The 21386-nt window shown below is 38.5% G+C and overlaps 1 protein-coding gene across 3 annotated transcripts in view; it reads left to right on the top strand.

Moving 5' to 3' along the window:
- The window catches only part of vps53 (VPS53 subunit of GARP complex), a 357717-nt gene that overhangs the window by 238749 nt on the left and 97582 nt on the right, over nucleotides 1-21386 (top strand). The window lies entirely within an intron of this gene.

Consider the following 21386-nt stretch of genomic DNA (forward strand, 5'->3'; position numbering starts at 1 on the left):
TATTATTGTCTCAATGAAATGTACTGAAACAATGCACATGTGAAACAAAAAGGCAATTTAGCATTTTGGCCAGTTAAGTTTTTAATGGACACTGCGTCCTATATCTTGACTCTCCATTACATTACTAAACAACAGTGTGTCATGGGTTTTAAATGGAAGGAGAGCAGCTGATTTGCCAGTTATTGATATTTTGCCCTGTCATACTCACTTTGAGGGACCAGTCTATTGGATTTAGAGGGATGTATTTGCAAAAACAGAATATATTATCAGTATGTTTCCTTTAGTATACAATCACCTGAAAAAAAAAGAAAAAAAAAGGTATTTTTGTTACCTTAGATTTAGCCGTTTACATGGGGAGCGGATCATCGTCCGCAGAGATCACCATGTTGCATCACCATGTTTCTACAGTAGCCCAGAAGGGACATCTACATCAACACTGGCTCCAGATTGTGGCATTCATGCTTTCATGTCGTAAGCAGCAGCTCAGCAACAAGCTGATCAAACGTCTGATTTTTTTACGTGAAACTGTTTGTCTGCTGGTCGGATGGCTGATTAATGCATATTACAAAACAGCTTGTTTGGTGTTCACTTCCTGCAGAAATATCTTCATTTTTCTAGTATCTCTCTCTTTTTATGTTTGGAACATAGACTGTATGAGGACGTAGCTACAGTGACATCACCCATTGGTGAGCAAGGGTTGTCGCTTGGTTTGGAGTCTGGGGCTCCTACCTCTTCAGACTTTTGTTTGGACATTCTGGACTTTAATTCTCTTAACTTATTAAGTTTTTGTGTGTACACACGGCCCTGCAGTTTAATGCCTTTTTATAGGGATTCACAGGGCATTTATTTATGTCCATTAGGATCAACAAGCAGTGGCATTCATCTTACCAGGACACAGGATTAATCATTATACAGGATTCACACAGTCATGGAAAACTTGGTGAAGTCATGGAATTTCTCATTTCATGGATAACCTTCCACGAAAAGTAACATAATGGCAACATAGCTCTAATATGCATTGATGTTTGACGTTTTGTTTATCATCATTTACATTTCTTCATTTTCTTCCCAAGTTCCGTCTCTTCCTTCATGTGTGCCAGTTAGCTGACGTTATGTTTAAATAAGAGACAATTAATGTTGTGTCAGAGTGATCTAACATGTAGGGTTATGAATCCTAAAGTTACCACACCTATGCTATGCCCCATTACTACTTTGTTACTGCAATGCATTTTGGAGATGAAGCAAAACATTGAGAATGGTCATGGATATTTTATCATGAGTCCTTGAAAAGCCATAGAATTTTTTTTAAAAATTCTCTGTGAAAATGATGAACCCTGATTATAAGAGCACAGGTGCAAAGAATACTGACATTTAGGAGCATTTCATGGACTTGGATTTCAGACTTTTCTTAGGACCTGTCTTAAGAACAAATGACAGAAAAACTAGGGAAGATATTGGTGAATGATGCCCAATACCCCTAATTTGAACAACATGCATCAATGCAATGCAGCCTGGTCAATCAGGCTCGAGTGATGCATTTCAACTCTCAAAGAAAATTTTAAGGAGCTCTAGTAGAACACGTGTGTGTGTTTGTGTGTGTGTGTGTGTGTGTGTGTGTTCATAATTAAGAATGTGCTTGAGTTTATTTGCACAAGCAGTATTATATTACACCATCCCTTGAAAATTGCATGTCATTAAAGCATTAAAACACCATCTACACGTTAACATTCAGGGTCATTATAATACAATGAATAGGACAGCCATTGCACATTTAAGTCATCAATTTAATTAAGCCAAAGTGGCAATGGCTCATTCTGGTTAGAATGTGTAAGCATTTAACTGACATAGAGGCTGAGAATAGTTCATAAAGGATCTCTTGTCAAACGCCAGATTTTTTGCAGTTTGGGGCAAATATCAATAACTGGAAGGCCTGCCCCTTTCACTTATGAAGGGCTTCCCAATAAGCTAACTTAGAAACATAAAAGTGATACACTGTAAACTTATTATCTGATCTTGAAAAAAAGATGTAAGGAGAGACAAGTCTATCAGCCAAACCACAAAGATAATATATATGTGTCATTCATTTTTTAACCAATATTCTCCACCTGGCACATCTCTAATTACTGAGACGTTGTGGCTGATGTTTAAAATGCCAAAATGTTTCATGGGTAGCTGAATTTGATTAACCTCCTGAATAATTAAAAAAAATTACAAAGTGAATTACATGTCTATGAGCCTTACTGCCCCATAGGCACGTACGTTGCAGCTCAGGGAGTTGAGAGGCTTTTCCTGCGAGGGTGATGATGATGATGACACTGTAAATGTGCTATTCTAAATGTGTGTTCTAAGGTCTGTTTCATGGCATTGTCATGGTTACCTACCTACAAACAGCGAGATAGGGAGAGAGCATGGGTGAGAGGATGTGCGAAAGAGAAAGAGAACAAGACAGAGCACGACACCAGTACCTGTCTCAATTTACCCCCTGAAAGCTCTTCATATAACACGCACACGGACACATAGGCTCGTGTTCTTCCCTTTTTCTCATTCACACACACACACACACACACACACACACACACACACACACACTCGATAATAGATACACATAGAGAAAGTGACATCCATCAATTCATGGTCACCATGTTGCCATGGTGCCCCAGGTAATAAGAAACAGGAAGCAAGTCAGTTTAAGGGGATGAAGCATGACAGGAGAGAGACACGTACCATAACGCTCAAGCACAATTTTACACACCATATTTGTATGGGCAATGCACACACACCTTTTTTTCTCCTCTTTGCTGCTTACTACGTTTCCTTTTTGCTGTTCTGTGCGTACCGCACCATCCAATGCTCTCACAAGGCTTTGCTGTTCTCCACTGAACACTAAGATTTACATACAACACTACCATGATTTCTTTTTGCTGAGACTACACTTTATTAGGCCATCAAACTGCATTTCTGCGTCTACTTTTTTAGGGCCTGTAGACCCATCATCATTTGTGGATTACAGGGGCCCAAAGTGTCAGGGGGTCCGCTGGCCTTCACCTGCAAAATGTCACTCAAATTAACATATACACAATAAACACAAAGAGATGCAACATGAGTACAGAGACACAAAAAGACCGAAACAATACCTAAAAAAAACCCTCAAAATTTCATCAGAGACATAAAATGACTACAGATACAAAATAATTCAAAAATTGGCAAAACAGCCAAAAAGAGATACAACAGTACTACAAAGATACACACCATGACAAAAAAGACAGATTACCTAAAAAAGACACAAATTTACTATAAAAAGGGGAAAAACAAACAAAAAGAGACATAAAATGACTGTGTAGAGAAACAAAACAACCCAAAAGACACAACCTCATATTAAAAGAAAAACCCACAAAATGACCTCAAAAACACTAAATTACAACAAATGCACATAGAATACCTACAAATTGGAAAAACAGCCAAAAAGAGACACACCACAAAGAAGACACACATTACTGGAGAAAAAAAACCCAAATCATCTTGAATACAGATAAAATAACTACAAAAAGGGGTAAAACAGCCAAAAAGAGACACAACACAAAGAAGACACACATTACTGGAGAAAAAAACCCCAAAACATCTTGAATACAGTTAAAATAACTACAAAAAGGGGTAAAACAGCCAAAAAGAGTTACAAGTTACCCTTTAACATACACACAAAATTATCTCAGAGAGGCAAATTAACTACAAAAAGAGGTAAAACAGCCTAAAGGAAACAAAATTATCTCAATGAGACACAAAATGACTACAATGGGACAATAATAACTACAAAATGGGACAAACTGACACAAGAGACAAATTCACTACAATAAAAATGTCTGTATGAGTGTTTCCAGTCCTGTGCAGGAGAGGTGGCGGGGGCCTTTTACATGTGTGTGCCCAAGAGCCCATTGTCTTATAATCTGCTCATGCCAATCATGCATGACAATTTACCGCAACAAGTTAGTGCCCCTCCTGCCTCCAGGCCTTTATCGCAGCAGGTGTCTTCTCACTGGCTGATAAATCTGTAAATCCAACACCAGCAGCAGATTTGTCTGCTGACCCCCAGGAGCAGAGTGACAGCATTAATGGTGGCAATGATACCTCCATCAGGTATCATCACCTTCATCATGGCAGGGGTTACGTGTGTCATCCATAAAATGTTGAATCCTCGTTTCCTCATCTGATTGTTGTACAGATATGTTTCAATTTATCTTCAACGCAAATGTGTATTCTTACTAGTTTGTTTGTATCTATGTGTGTGTTGTTAGCGTGGGAGGTGTGTATTAAGGTTTTCATTTTGGTGTGCACCTCGGAGAATAATCTGATGGAGATAAATAGACAGATAGATGTTTGTGAGTGTGTGTTATTAGTATGGGATGTATGTGTTGTATTAAGGTGTGTATATACCGTGGGGGATAATCTGCAGCAAGAAAGTGAACCAGATGACAGAGTGGGAGAGGGAGAGAGAGGGATGAAGAGGAAGTTTGTATGAGAAGACTGATGATAAGTCATTAGAAGAAAATTCAACAGAGAAAATTACCTTCAGAACACATGCTGATAAACCTGATTTTTACTTGCTTTACTTGGCTACAGTGTAGAGAATTGAGATGAAAGAAAATATTACATTTCAGTTAGAACACAGTACATTATTTACAGGAAATGATTCCTCCAAAACAGACATTTTTGCATTCCTCCCTAGACAGCAATCGTCCAATCGCATTTTAGCAACTATAATAGGCACAGCAGGCCTATCAAGCTTTGGATTGATTTTTATGTAAAAGTGATGTGAGTGGGGCTGAAGTAAAAACAGTATGTTTTATGTAAAGACATTTTTGTTTTTAGCCTCACCCAAACCAAAAAACGCATTAGCAAAATAGTCACTGTGAAAGATATCATTTGAAGATACAAACATTTTTGTGTCATACACACAATGTGCCCAACCTTCATGGGTTTTTAAGACACCAAAATTACAGTCGCAGCAGTCAACAATAAGCAGTAGGTACAGCATCAATCTAAACTCTGCATTGCTTGTCTAAGAATATATATATATATAAGAATATAGTTCCAAAAAGAAAATAGAAATGAAATATGGTTGCAGCCTGTCATAAAAAATGGTTTTGGTCTCTATAACTAATTCCAACATTCATGATAACTGTATGGGAGGTGACTTTTTAAATAACTCACCTGTTTACATTTGATTAAGGATTAAAATTAGGCATTATCAAGGACATGGATGCTTTAAGTGACAGGCTGTCTGCCATCCCCCATCCCCCACTCCTCCAGTGCTCCATTCTCTCATCCAAATATGGTCACTTCTGGCACCAAAACTCCAAAATTGTGATGGACAAATTGCAAAACTCGAGGTTTCAAAACGGGAGTCCACAAACCAGTGGGTGCTGTCATTATGACTGTGTCCATTTTTTTTTAATCATGTCTATGCTTAAGCGTCAGTCTTTGAGTATAATGTTATGTTTCCATTATGTGCATATTTAGGATTCTTTTACGAGGGTCTCATTTTGAAACAAGTGAGCTGGAAACAAACAAAAAAAATAATAATAATCTAGAGGGGTTTCCAGTTATCTCACAGATTCCACCATCAGGTTTGCAGTGATTAAATCTGTTAGCAGCAGTTATCATTTCAGCTGACAGCTACTGTTACCTTCCTTTGTTTACCTCTGTCAAAATCAAAACCATATGAAAGATTACAAAAAAAATTACACTGTAAATCTGCCACCGTTATTACTTTAGATTGTATTGTCATACTAGAATAGTAGGCTAAACCTAGGCTACGGGTAAACCTGTTAAAGAGACAGTTCAACCCTAAATCAAATCATTAATGTTTATATCTAACACTGTCACAAACTCAAGCCTTTTGTCCTTGACTAGATTCATGCCTCCTTTTGTGCGGTGATACAGTTGGTGAGTGCAGTTCAAAAGAAAGGAAATAGTTTCTAGACTTTACGGCTGATATATCTGACACTGGAACTCACCAATACAAGTAAGAAGGAAAGATTTTTTAAAATAATTTATTTATTTATGTTAATTTGGGGTTGAGCTGTCCCTCTACATAGCGCCAGTCCCTAAAGGAGATTGGGTTTAGTTTAACTGTTCAGCAGTAGTGGAAGATGTATTCAGATCTATACAGTATGAATAGGTAAGGAACAAAACACTAGTTATGAGCCAGTTGGGTTTTTTCAGCAAGAAGCTCCTTAAATTAGAGCTTAAAGTTAATTAGAGTCATCTCAAGTTAAATTGCAATGACAGAAAAAAATACACTCACTAAAAAATACTTTACTCTTCTCATTATTTCTTCACATTATTCCCTTGTGTACCACATACGTACACACACAAAAACTGCAGTAAGCTGATGCTTGGTTACTTTGGTCCTCCGTTTTTAGTGTTCTGATTCAAGTTCTCAATACCTTTATATTGAATAACACTGATTATACAAAAAGAGAAAAAAAGAACGAGATGTGAAATGAGGAGTGTGAGAGAGTGAGGTTAGCAGAGTGAGAAGGCAGGGACAGAGAAAGACAAGACCTTGATAAGGATAATTCTGCTTAAGTCTGAAAATAGGTGTACAGCCTTCAGTGTACTGCTGTACACTCCTCGCTGTCCATTGACTTTGCATTGCCTCAAGGTGCCTCCTTGTCTTTCTCGTCTAGCAAACAAACAAAAACAGAAGTTTTTTTTTAAGCTGTTGAATGAAAAAAAAAAAGTTTTTAAGGGGACAAAAGTGGATATGGAAGTGAAAGATCAACCAAGAGAATGAGAGATACTGACACTTACTATACTGTGAGCAACAAGTATTTTGCTAATTTGGCAAGACAAACTGTAGAGGTGGAAGCTAACTATACTTTCCCTCTCTGCAAGACAGCGGCAACCAATATAGTTTTTTTATTATATAGTTATACAATATAGTTATACAGGCCCTTTGTTAGTGCAGCATGATACAGATGCTTTGTCTACACGAGAATAGAAGCCAAAGCAGGTATTGCAATGTCATTGCATATTCCAAAAAGGCTTGTCTCCAGCAGCCTTTTACGAAATCATTTCTTTTTTGATACCTCAAGTTTTCCATCTCAGCCAGCTGTTAAAACTGTTTTTCCCCCCCTTCATTTCACGTTATCATCATTCTCACAAAAGCACAAACACTTTCTGTACCCAAAGAGTTGTTCAAAACCTGCATTCATCCATAACCATTACACTGTTTAAATATTTAATCTATACCCTCCAAAAGTGCACTGCTGTAGCCATTGTTGAAGCTTCACTGACAATAGTTCTACATGCTGCTCCAACACTGTTGCTTCAGCCTGGTGAGAAACTGTGTTTGAAAAACTGTTTAGGGGAGCTACAATGGGTACACTGTGTGAAGGGGTAGTGCAGAACCAATACTGGATACCCAAAATATAACAAGTGTAAGACACATGAAGCTTGCCAATTTCGTGCTTTAATGTAATTTTAAAAACACCAACATTAGAGACATTTATCTTTATCCTTGTGTCAGAAAACACTAGTCTTCTTATATTCATAACTATCTCTTTAATAACCTGGATAACTTTACTGCTGTTTGTCACTGCTTTAGAGCTTGTGTGAAACAGTTCATCATCATCATTATGATGAATATTTCCTGTAAGTACAGTATAATCATAAAATAAGTTTAAAAAAATGGTTTATTTGTATGGTGACTCCTCTAGAAGGCATACAGTAATAGAGTCACAATGTGCATAGATGGAATACAATAACGGGCTGTTTAAGCAATACTGCATGAACACACACACACACACACACACACACACACACACACACACACACAGGCCATCCATCTAAACCATCTAGTTCTTTGGAGTACAGTTTGAATTGAAACAGTCATTGGTAATGTCGCCATCTGGTAGAACACAAAACCCAGTCCAACACTCGACACTGCAGCAAATCAACAAACCACCTCAACACTTAAGGTGAATATGATGGTCCTCGAAAATACTGTAACGTACAGTTTCCGAGTTTATGGAATCATGCCGTTTCTCCGCCAGTGTTCTCTCTCCTCCTCTCTCTAGTCCATTTCTTTTCTCCCTCAGCTTTCTCTCAATCTTTTTTCTCTTGTGTGGTCAGCTGAAGCATTGTTCTTATTAGAAGTGAGGTTATTTGTTTGCTCCAATTATTTTTTTCCCCTCCTTACACAGTTTGTTTTCGATGTGGAAGGCTCTATAAAACAAGGTCTGATCGATATCAGTCTGCTGCCACTGCTGAATCTCACTCTCGTTCCCTCTGGAACCTTGAATTCATCCCTGACCCTCAGCCAAAACCCCTGCAATAAACACACACACACACACACACACACACAGAGAGGCCTCTCTTACACACAGTAAATGCAATCTCTCATAGTTTCCAATACCCACACACACACACACACACACACACACACACACACACACACACACACACAAACACAAACACACACGGGCCTGCTCCAGTTGACACACAGTGATGATACGCCAACTGGCTGATTACCGGCAGGCCTCTCTGTGCAAATATTTACCAGATCTCTGAATAACTGACAAAATAAAACATAAGCAGGGAATAAATTAAGGAGAGGGAAAACACTGATCCCAACCTGAGAGAGAAAGATATCTACCCATAGTAAATATCTGATAAGAGGAGGGAATTGAGGAGGAGAGTCACAAAGTAAAGAGAGGAGGTGAAATAACAAGTGAGAGAAAAGTGCAGAAGATTAAGAAAAAGAGGTGAAGACGAAACCACAGAGAAAGACTAAGACAAGAGAAAAGAAGATGGAGATGGAAAGCCTCCTTCTTGATTGGTTAGGCCTTTCTCCATTTGGGGAAGAAAAACATCACAAGGTTTTGCACAATTTAGGTCAACTAAACTTTCTTATTGAGGGCATTTTTTAACTGAACACACCAGTAAATAACAAAAAAGAAGAATTTAGGAGAAAGATATCTAAAGCCAAAGACAATTTCAATGTGGGACATGGAGCGAACAAACAGAAACAGAGGTTGCTGTGACATCACAGAGGTTGACATGTGACATCTGACAGACTATCACTGCAGCAGAGACACTGACATGAAGAGACAGTTTGACATTTGAACAGGGGGGCATGACAAGAGGGTGGTTTACCTGAAATGATCTGATCGTAAAGACAATTGCATGGTGCCGTAACTCACACCATGTCAGACAGAGTTCAGTGTCAAACAAAATCAATCAGCTGTTGTTGATATCATGAACAATCGTGATGAAAACAAGCAGTAAGGCTTCTGTGTCCACCAAGGCGTTTTCTTCCCATCTAAAAATGCCAAGCACTCCTCATGAAACACCAGCTAGGAGTAAACTTGAGAGTGATTTGGGGTCATAGTTTTTTTTGTTTTGTTTTTACTTTTCCAGTTGAGACACTTTGGTTGCATCTGGTTGCAGTGATACAGTGATACATACAATGGCAGAAGTAAAAATGTCGACACCATTAAACATTGCTTTAGAAAGGAAAGGCTGAAGCACATATGAGAGAGGATGGAGCCTTCGGTCTAAATGGGTTCTTGAAAGGAGTGCATATACAATATATTAACATATTTTGACTCCATTGTTCAATTTAACAGCAATTGTACATGTAAGATGTGATGACTGGTCATCATGGTGTTTGAACAGTTGGATAAAAAGTTACAGTGATGATTCAGATTCAGATTCAGACAACTTTATTTATCACAAAGGGCAATTCAGTTTTGCTGTCTACCATGAGCGTTTTACCAAAAACTGAAAATCCTTAAACTCTAGGGACTCTTTAAAAACCTCTTTAAAGAATAACAGTCAAACAGGCAGCGCTCAGCACAGAACAGGCGCTCATCGCCTCATCATGCTGCTGGCTTTTGTAGCGAACCGTAAATAATTTTTCAAAACATAAGCTGGCCTCGGGAAAAAAAAAATGCTTAAGTGAACACAGCCCCTAAGGGTCATGATAGATTAAAGATGCCAAAACTTTGAATTTAGCCTGGGAAGGTGAACCACTGGAGGTAAGATCATTTGATCATTCATCCATACTGCTGTTCCTCCACTCCACTCTGCTGCTGCTTTGAGAGCAAGCAAGAGCAGGTCTTTGCATGTCAGAATGATTACTCCAGATAGGTAACATTTCACCTTGCTTTAGTTTGGATGGGAATAAGCAGTCACTGAGGTGTTGAACTGGCTGGATGCACTAATAACTCAGCTGCGGTGCAATGCACATCCATATAGCACCAAGCAGCCAAGCAGAGAGCAATGGACTGACTGCTTTTGTCTTGAACCAAGACATTTGTGCTATCTTGCTGTTTCACTGGTCAGCTCTGCGCCTTGAAACTGAGCTCATGCAGCTATTTGGAGTTAAATTTTGCTTAATTATGTGATTATGATGCACTTTAATTGACAACTCAAATGCAATAAATGCCTTTTATTACCATTCCTAAATAGACCCAAACTTGGCTCTTTACAAGTGCAGCTGCACTTTGTGCAGATTAAGTGCCATTTTCCTCAAACACAGTGAGGGGTTTTCATTTGCCTGCTGCTGTTTGATATTATGATCACTCTCTAGAGAAGAGGAGAAGAAGAAACACCACTGAGGGAGTATCACTTGTATCTTCCGATGCAGTTGGGAGATATGTTGTTACGAGGCAGTTCGTTTCAAGCATGCCCCTGCCTTTAGACGTGTCTAAAAGAACATAGAAATCAATTTTTGTAGATGTTTTGCCTCTTTTTTTGTAATTGCATATTGTTCAACCAGAATCCATATCTAACTGAACAGATATATATAGTTTTATTCTGATATTTGAAAGTGATGCCAGACCAGCAGATTAAAGGATAATTCTTATCGGCAACACTATTTAATAACATTTCCAAATACAGCCTCAAATAAAAGAATTGCACCTTTCTGACACAGTTTTGACTGTACTTGTCACACAGATGATATTTCAAACATATTTTCTTTATTTGATTGCAGTATTGTAGACAAGCTTATGCTATAATGTCCATGCTTCCAAGTATAAGCTCAGGGAAGATATTGTCACTTAAACAATTTTTTTAGAGTAAAGGCTGAGCCTCTTATGCAGTTTCCTTTCTTAAGCTCAAGGCCAAATGTGTCCACTGTGAATAGACAATAGGACATTGACGGGTAGTGTCTCTTGTTTTGACCTGATTTCAGGCCATATGTCACTACAAATACAAGGCATGGGGAGTCTGGAGGCGAAGGAGTGATGTAATTCAAGGCTTTAGCCCCAGCCTTACATTGTCACTGGAAAAACAACCAAGTAAAGTTTCTCTGAAAACTGCTGTGTTAAAGCACGCTTTTAGACCAAACTATGGGGAAAATAATGATGAAAAAGAGTGCGAAAAAGAGTAAGAGAATAAGACCAAAACATAGTCAGTTGTATGTTTAATTTTCTGTATTTAGTAACTGAACTTTAAGGTTTCTTTGGTAGAAACCCTGCCAGTGAGCTGCTTTTGTCAGTTTGTATGTGTTAGTCACAAAAAAGTGCTGTATTTGGATGAAATGTGGTGTATTTATTGATTTTGGTAACCCCATGCCCTTTTTCTCAGCATCACAACCTTTCAGTTTTCAACAGATCATGTCACTTGACACATTAGTAATAAAGCACAATACCTGTGGTGTGTATCTGTGCTCTTAATAGAAAGAAATATATTAATATCAGTGACACTTTGGCATTTCATTTACCATTTAGCCACTTACCACCACCACTGAGTCACACTGTACTCAACTTTATGTAACCATTTAGTCATGTGCTCAAGTGCTCAATACAGTGAGATTAAGTCTTTACAGAGATCTTTATTATTACTGGCATGTGTAAGAGTTTGCATGGCCATGAGGGTTCATGTGACGTGATTTTCAGCACAGTCTAAAATCTGTGACTTTAGGGACTTTACTCACTATAAGTGCGCTAACTGCATGTGATAGAAAAGCAAAAGGGATGTTGTTTCATGTGAGAAGAGAGGCTGAAAAAGCCCAGATCAAACAGTAAAACTAGGCAAATATCAAATATGAAACACGATTTTGCTTCTACATTGCATTTCTTGCCTCAAATGTTTCAGTAATAATTCAGATATAGTTTTATCTTGCCATTAACAGTGATTCAAGATCGTTTGTTACCAGCTGGCCGCCACTGTGTCAAACAGACGAGTTTGCGTTGCATCACTGACCAGCGGGGGTGTTTATTGGTCTGGTGCAGTGAAGTGCATTGTGATAGTTGTAGGTTTTCTATCTCTTGAGCAAAAGCAAAGACCTTTTTCTATGTTTTCTCTGGTCATGTTGTACCAATTTCAAAAGTATTTGTGTCTTTCTACAGCAGAGACAGCCTATATTTATTAAAATACCATCTTTCCAGCAGTAAAAACACTTCTTTAATGATCTACATGAATAAAACAATCTTCAACTATATCTTTCTGTTGCTCACAGATTTCTCTACCTCACTGGCTATTAAACACTCTAAAATGTCTAGAGGGAGATTGGTTAAATATTATCAGATATCATATGATTGGTTGGCCTCTCCACTATTAAAATTCTGTCAGAAGTATGCATTTGCTTGCACATTCTCAATGATGGGGTGTGGTGTATTGCGCAGCATTGCTGTGCCCTTGCTGACCTACAGGCTTCTGCAGTTCAGGATCTGTGCTGCTGCCAATTCATATTCTGTCAGCATGAGAGAGCAGAGAGAGCTGTAATACCTACCACTGTGTACGGTGCACAAGGGACAAATACCCTGATCCCTAAGGTCCACAGAGCATTAGATTGCTTTCACATAGATAAGCAAGTATAGCTACAAGCCTCCTTTTTCATGCCCTTAACAGTTATACTGTTCTCTGTGTGGCTTTACATTTACAACATTCTTTATACTGTATTGACTTTTTTAAGAGCTCTGATACAGAGTGTTGTTACAGAAAGTAGGCACTGCTCACTATCACCTGCGCCTGCAGGCAGATGTACTCTAATAGGCATATCAATCTCTTTGTTGAATCAAGGTTGCATGCATTTGTAGGTCCTGCATGCACTGTAAACTCTGCTTACCATGCCCCTTTAGCCTACATTCTGTACCTTTTTAACCATGTAATTATCTGTGCAGAAACAACACTACCTTCCCACATATTCCAAAAAATAACACATCAAAAATATGCTGTTAAGATTGATAAGTTAAAAAGGAAAAGGGCTTGGAACATGATCTCATTGTTTTCCAACTTGTCAGAAAGGAGTGAATTTGACATTATGCAAATAAATAAATAAATAAATAAAAGATAGCATATTTCAGGCAAATGTTTTAAGATTGGAGAATTATTCTATCACTGTCTGACCCATGAACAAAAACATGATCCATTCAGTCAGTGGCTGACCGGTCTCCACACCATTGCTGGTTGATAAACTGTTGGGACTGGTGTAATGACGGACCTTTTTGCTAAATTTGTTGTCGTTGGCACAGTTCTGGTTTCCATGCTGTCCTTCCCTTGTGGTTGTACAAAACACCCTCCTCTATCTATTTCAAACTCTTTTTGCACTGAGATCACAGAATATGGCTGTGACAAAGTCCCGTCATTGAGCTGCCTTTGTTGTTTATACAGAACCAAACCATGCAGGCATCATGCCACCCCAGTGTGTGAATTTAGATAACACGGCAACATTTCTGAAGCAGAAGAGGCGTTGTGAGTGTGACATTTAACACAACAGTGTTGGCCTCCAGTGTAACATATAACATAAGTTCCAGCAGTGCTTTCCACACAATGATAATGGCATAATATGGCACAATCATTTAACCATCCCTATTGCGTGGCAGCTGATCTTGTCCTCTGCTCGAAGGGTAAGGAGCTCCTTGTCTCCCTAGTTTTCAAACATTTGTGGTTGGTGTTTTTCCTGTTTGAGTTAGCTGCCAACTGCTGCTTGCTGGTTTTGAAATCTCCTAGTGGTGGGTTAACACATTTGTCAAAATGTCACACCTGTCCTGTCCATAGTCCTGTCATGCTGGCTGTTGCTTTTACATAGACACTGATTCAAAGCTTTTACAACCTCCGCTGCCAGCTTAAAGTCAAGACAACTTTGTCCCTCCATTCCACAGTCTTACATTTTATACAGAACTGCAAATAAGAATAATAAGCGACATCCCAACCTCGAACAGACACTGTAAAAGGGGCTTAAGTGGTTGTCAAAGTTTTTCTTAGCTAGTTATATTTGCAAAATGCTGGTTCCAGGCACGGGGAGTTAAGTAAACAGTAACAGAAATACACTTTAAGTGAGACTGCACTGACAGAAAAAAAATACCAATTTAAGTAATATACTTGAGCAAATTGCTGCATGCAAAGCTTTAGGCTTCATGGAGTGACGTTTATTATCACTGAGCTTAACCAACCCTTTTTCTGCAAAGACAGTGTAGAGGTCTAATCATCCAAGAAGCTATGGCAACAACAACCAGGTCATCCCAATACAGTACTTAACTAGCATCTTCTCAAAAGACAGAAATGCCAGCAGCCAGACCATCCACCCCCATGTAGCAGTGGGTAGCAGTGTGTGGTCCATATTTGGTTCACAGATGTCTGTACACAACTGTAGTCCACCTGTTTTCTGTCATGTCACCACTGTAGAGGAAACCTGGAAACACACAATTTTTCTCTTTGAAACACCTTCAGCAAACGGTCCAATTCAGCCGAGACAGCAGCACTGCTGACAACGAGCTGGCAGCAAAGTTTGACTGTAGGGTCAGCTTTCATTGTGCAAAAGAAGTTGCATACATGGACAATTTTAATAGTAATACTGCCAGTCTTAATACTTGAGCATACTGAATTACTAATAATACATGTGCAGAAGTATTGTATGTTTTTTTTTTCCAGGAAACATTTAACCCTTTCTGTTACATCACATTTTGTTACAACTGTTTCACCCTGCCATCTTGATCATTTTTACCTGTGTTTAAGATTACAAACCCTGTCTTAAAAGCCTGTGGTCCTTTATTTCTTTACATGGACTGATGGACAATGGATTCAGATTTGAACTGAACCCTGTCTTTTGTCACTATCAGGTAAGTTAATCAGCCCGCGAGATCAGAAATCTATCTGATCACTCAGCAAAATCACAAGTTAATTTAGTCAGTTAGTACAATTGGTTGTACCTGCAGCCCATTTCAAGCCCCATTACCACCAGTGGTACAGACATTTATACCTCAGTGCTGGTCAATAAAAGGACAGAAATGGGCTTTTAGCAGAGGTTACCACACATTTTCTGATTTCTTCCACCAATGTATCCTTTCTTTTATGATTTGTGGATAGTTTTTTTCTCCAAAATTACACCGAAATGTTGGTGGAATATTCTCTTTAATGCACAGTACCTTAAATTGTTTCTAGTGTGATGAGTTATGGTATCAAGATTCTGCATATAGAGTTAATTTTAGTTGGAGTTAACATTATGATTTAAGATTTTGTTTTTTTCCTTTCCAAATAAGTATAATCACCCCTTACCTTGTTAAAACGTATTTGTAAGCATTTGCATTTACATTTGCTTGTGTTTATAGTACATAGTGAACCTTTTAATGATTCAACATGCGCCAGCTAATGCACAAAAGCCCAAATGTCCATTGGGTCAAGACTGAAGGAAGTGGCTGAACTGAACTAGAAGGATTTAAAAAGGATCAATAAATGTGATCAACAGAGTGAATGGCCAGTTGAGTGGACAATTTCCGGATCTATTAACTTCACTGATGCTGTAAGAGAGGTCAAGATGAGGTTCATCAACAAACAAATCTCCAGTATATCAGATTTTCCAAACAATTAGGCACTCCGTTAATCTGATTATGAAGGCAACCCTTTTATCTACAAAATCTTTCACAAGCCACTTGAACTTGTAACTTGAACTTGTTTGTAACATTGTTAAATAGGGTTAAATTGGAAATCAAGAATTACTTTTATTTTATGTAGAATTAGTTACCCTAAGTCACATATAAATAAAACTGAGGATGCGCTGTAATCATTTAGAATAAATGAAGCTTAGAGGCCTCTGACCTAATAGTGGTCAGAGTAAGTTCAGTGGGACAGTCATGTATAATAAGAAATCATCTGCACAGAAGGATATCTTGTGTTTATTGGACATACATTTGATTCCTGTAATATTAGGGTAGGATCTGATGATAAGAGCCATTGGTTCATAGGCTTAGCTAAAAAGCTAAGGTGGCCAAACACAAAAACTAACTTAAGGTCAGGTTATTTGATATGCTATTTAATACGTTCAGAAAGACATAAATAGAGGACAATAGTGTTGATTTCAATTTAAATATAGACATGTTTGATTTACAGAAAGATTAATCCTAACCCTGGATATTATTAATGTAGGATTAGAAAGCATTAATCACAAACACTAGACCATCAGTTTTTGGTGGTATTTTTAAACAAGTAATTTCTTTGTTGTCAATGGTAAAGCACACTTAATTGGAGAAAGACTGAATGACCCTTGAAGTTTTAGTGAGTGTATGCAAAAAATCAGTGCTTGAGCTTATTTGCATGTTGAAATTACATTATGTATATTTATTTTATGATATTAATAGAAGCATTTATGTGGATGTCAACCCTGAATGTTGGGAATAAACTATACATCTTTACCTACTGATCCTCCAGCTAGAGGAATACAGCTCTTTCCACTAGGTCTAACTAGAAGCTTAGAGGCCTAACGAAAAGAGGTCCATAGTAAATAATTTAGAACCCAGACAACATCAGAAACTGTTTTCATTCATAAAATGAGCAAGTGCATGTGCATATGTCCTTTTTGACATGTCAACCACAGACTTTGCTCCAGTGTGCTTACTAATGTAGCCACTTCTCTTGTATCTTGTAATGTCCCCTTCCTGACCCGTATGTATAACCCACAGCTGTTGAACTCGTGGCTTCCTTTTCTCTTTAGCCGTCTCTCTTTTCCTCATCTGTAGGCAGGTGCTTGTCTGCTGGCACCGACAAGGTAATGGAGAGATGTGATGTGTTCTGACTACTGAACAACAACAGAGATGAAAAAGAATTAAAGAAAAAGAAAACAAAAAGGAAAGAGAGGTGTGAATCAAGAAGAAAAGGTAAAAGTGTCTAAGAGGAGGTTTTTTGAGAAAAGTGTCAGACAGGGAACAGCAACTCAGGCAGGAAGAGAAATGGAGACTCTCTGGGGATGACAGACAGGGAACACCACCAAGGACAATTGCAGCATCAATAGCGAGAATCCCTTAGAGTGAACAGAGTTATTGAGAGAGTGAGGTTGATGCTGCTAATTGCTTATTTTCAGGTTTACTGCTTAAGCATCTGCACATCCATACAAAGCGACAGACAAGACTCAAAGCAAACAGGAAGAAAACAAGCGATTTTTCCTCGGGGCATTCTGTTGTGTGGAAACTATGATCAAGTTGCAACTGTGAATTATTTATGAGAGTTGATCGATGCGCCTGTCCAGTGTGTCTTCCAGGGTGGTCCCAAACCTCAACCCCCAGGCTCTACAGCCGGCAGGTGTTAGACATTGCAATCACCCAATGAAAGAATGATTCCTTTGAAATCAATAAAAGCTGCTCTACTGTCAGTGTTACATACATTGTGGTGCCACCGCAATCATAAAGCTATCACTGTTTCTTCAGTAGCTGGTTACAATCTTCCAACAGTGATTTTACAGTGGCTTTGATTCTGCTATCCTTTATTGAATTTTTATCAAATTCTGTGCTATTAGGCAACTGCAGTCTTCACAAGAGCAATGAATTACATCTGTTCTTCCTCTGAAGTCCATGAATGAGCATTTTCCTTCCTCATCTTCTCATTTCATAGAAACTAGTGTTGTGCTTAATGCTGCTGCTCAGGATTTTAGTCCAGAGCTTCTATGATATTTTCCATTGCTTAATCTCACATCAAGTCTATCTGTGAAGCCCAGTGTGACACATAATCTGTCAATGAGTTTTACGGGCCCACTGAAACATGGGACTAAATGCCAGGTTTCTTTCACTCACAGTTGTTTCCTAACCTTTATGAGGGGTTATTGATTTAACAATTACCACAAAGTACCTTAATAAAGTCGTATTTTTGACCCAAACCATGATTTTTCCCCAAAACCTAATCAAAGCTTTCCATTGTCCAAATCTATGACAGATGGTTTGTGACAGTTTTGGAAGACAGTTGATCCCTGCATCATATCAGGAATAAAGATGAGGAAAATACTTTTTTTTCCTCTTAATCCCAAACAATATCCTCTAAAACTGAATATCTCCCAATACTCAGTCTGATGTGATATTTATGTCAGTTATATATGTATTATGTTTTTCCTATGTAGTAGAGCTGTACAGCGCACAAATAACATACAGTCTGCCAACTATAATATTATTAAGCCACCTACAATAATTATAACATTGAGCAGATAAACATGAAGAAGATATAAAGCTGTAGTTTGTTGGTGTCATATAATATTTTTACAGTATTTATAGTTTAGTAGCCCTGAAGACAGGAGTATTATAGAGGTTGTGGTGTGGTTTTAAAAGGATTTGGATCTTCATCTCTAGCATTAGCAAGATTTCAAATGGAGTTTTTCAACAGCAGCACCTGTGGCAAGCATCATTCACCTGCAATAGACTGTGATGCTTCAACCTTTTTTTTTAGGTTTTCACTTATTTATGCATTTTACCAAAAGTAGTTCTGCGTATGTGCATATTGTCATATCATTGGGTTAATTGAAACTGCTGACTGCTGTTTTATTCACTTTGTGCAGTCCACAGTTCAGTTGTGGGTCACTCGCTCCTGTTGTTGTGCAGTGGAAAATTGGGGCAGTTTTGACACCTGGAGTGCCCAAAGCAGACTCTCTGAAACAACCTCGGTGGAGTCACTGATAGTGGTACAGTATAAAGGTCCATGAGTTTTACACTGAAAGCATCCTGTCGCCACAGTGCAGAAGTGTGTTATGTGATGCACTTTGCACCGGCAGACATTGCCGCAACATGGCACATCAGCATAGCATATAAAGTAAATACAGAGGGCTGCCATGGATTCAGGAGTCGTGTTTGTGTTATGTAACTTGATTTTTCACCTGGAGAGCCTCTCCAGCTATGGCTCACCAGGCAATGTCTTCTTTAATATTCGATAGTGTCGGTTGCAGAGACTTGGTTGTTTTCCACCTCAACAATGAATTTCTCTTCCTCCTAATCGTGACAGCTAGCAGAGCTCTAGAGAGGACATGCTATCACCTGACAAGAGCAAAAGTCATGGTCCAATAACTAGGATGTGCCATGCGAGGAAGTAAGTCTCTAAAAGCGCTGCTATTATAGTGTAAATGTCTCGGTGCATATCTGAGGGCACCCGTGTGTTTTGGACCATAGTTTGCCTCAAGCTGTGTTTCTGTTCTAGAAATTTGTTGCCAGTTTGCAAAAGTTAACAGGATATTTGAACAGTTGAAAGTGAGTTCCAGTGTGTAGTTGAATACCTGCATATGTGGTCTAGTTACATCTTAAGTATAGGCAAAAGAATAAATTATGGTAATTAGTTTTGAACTCAATTTGGTGCTTCAATTTGGGATCTGAGTAGCGCTGGCCTTCAGTCCCTGTTGGGCACTCTAGTAAATCACATTAACCTTGTGTCTCAGGTGTAACTCACTTCACGATTTGATGACTGGAGTGAAAAATTGGAGTGCTCTAGTCCCCTTGAGTGCCAGAATTAAGTACCGCTGAACTAGAACTTTTTTGGGCTTATTGCCTAGAACTCCTGAAAGAAATAGCTGCAGCCTTCATAGCTGTGTTACATTAAAAGACTATTGTCTTGTGTCAAAACAATGAAAGTGCTGTATTCCTAACAAGACTAACTCTTGAAACCCATCCAAGAACTGGCCCAACAAGATGAGTGTGCTATAGGTAAAGGATCAGGAACTTTAAAATGAAAAGCTGAAGGTAGAGCAAGATGATTAGCCACTTATATGGATTTTACTGAAACATTGGCATGCAGTGCGCTCCAATTAAAATATTCCAAAAAATGCCAATGATTGCATTGTATAAAAATAATTATTGTAGCCATCGTGACATCAATCACTGGTTTGTGACTCATATTTTAAAGTCTCAAGTTTGGCAATCTGGCCATCACCATTTTGACTTATTGGAGCCAGAAGGGACTATATTTGGATCAGGGGAGTGAGTTGTGGAGAAGCAAGTAAATGGATTTTGCCTTGCAGACAGCATGTCAATAATAATTAATAAATAATTATAAAATAAATAATTTTAAACCGTTTTGGGCGCCCAGTGGCTTAGTTGGTAGAGCGGGTGCCCCATTTATAGAGTCCTTGCTGTAGGTTCAAGTACGGCCTCGGCCATTTGCTGCATCTCATCCCCTCTCTCTCCCCCTTTCATGCTATCATTGTCCTGTCCAATAAAGGCAAAAAAAAATTTTAATAATTTTTTAAAAAAAGAAGAAAAATGAAAGGGTGGCTTATGTAAAAATCCACCAACTGTACAGTTGTCATGCATTTTGAAATGATCCATGGGGACCAAAACTATTTTTTGAACCAGGCTTTAAACATGTCGGGACTGACTCACTTCTTGAGCCAGCCTCATGTGGCCATTCAATGAACTGTAGTGTTTGGCACCTCCATGCTGGCTTCATTTTTCTGTCCCGGATGTTGCCGCTTGGTTTAAACACAATGCAAACCTCAGGGACAACTTATTCATACACATCATATAATACCCATTCAGAAACAAACCACCATCAATTCTCTGCCACCATCACTGGGACATCAGCCTTGTGGACATAGCTGCATTTGCCCTTGTACGAGCTGAAAATCCCAAGGCGAGCAGTTCTACAACACAGAAATACAATGTCCTTGTCCTAAACTGTGCATTGGCAAATCCAACATGGATAACGGAGCACAAAAGCATCATCAACAAACAAAACCCCTCTTTGTCAAACCCAAAACACCAGATTTATTTTTTACAGAGAGTATTAAACCTCCTGTTTGTGGTAGTAATCACTATAAGAACATATGTAAGAGCTGAGGCTCTTTGATTTTTTTCTGTGAATAGGTTTCCCCAATGGTCTTTTTGTTGTTTATATTTCCATGCAATTGTTGTGCATGTTTTGCATTACATGTGTTCTATTGTATACATACAGTTCATGACTTGCACAACAACATTAAGCATTTGGGGTAGACTCATTCATTTGCATGTTGCCTTTCTATAAATAGCATTATATTTGGTGCTGCAGCCTCAGGCCGCAGCCTTAAAAGTCACCTGTTCAGACCCCGTTTTCTGCCATATTTGTACTACCTGAGCAGTAAAAATGTTTTATTTGACACTGTTTGTTGTGGACGTTTTACCTTTTACAGGACGTTAATTGTTGAGGATGTTATCCACACT

The sequence above is a fragment of the Plectropomus leopardus genome, chromosome 6 (genome assembly GCF_026936395.1).
Source record: "Plectropomus leopardus strain MGB_pleo_1.0 chromosome 6, ASM2693639v1, whole genome shotgun sequence".
NCBI classification, from domain to species: domain Eukaryota; kingdom Metazoa; phylum Chordata; class Actinopteri; order Perciformes; family Serranidae; genus Plectropomus; species Plectropomus leopardus.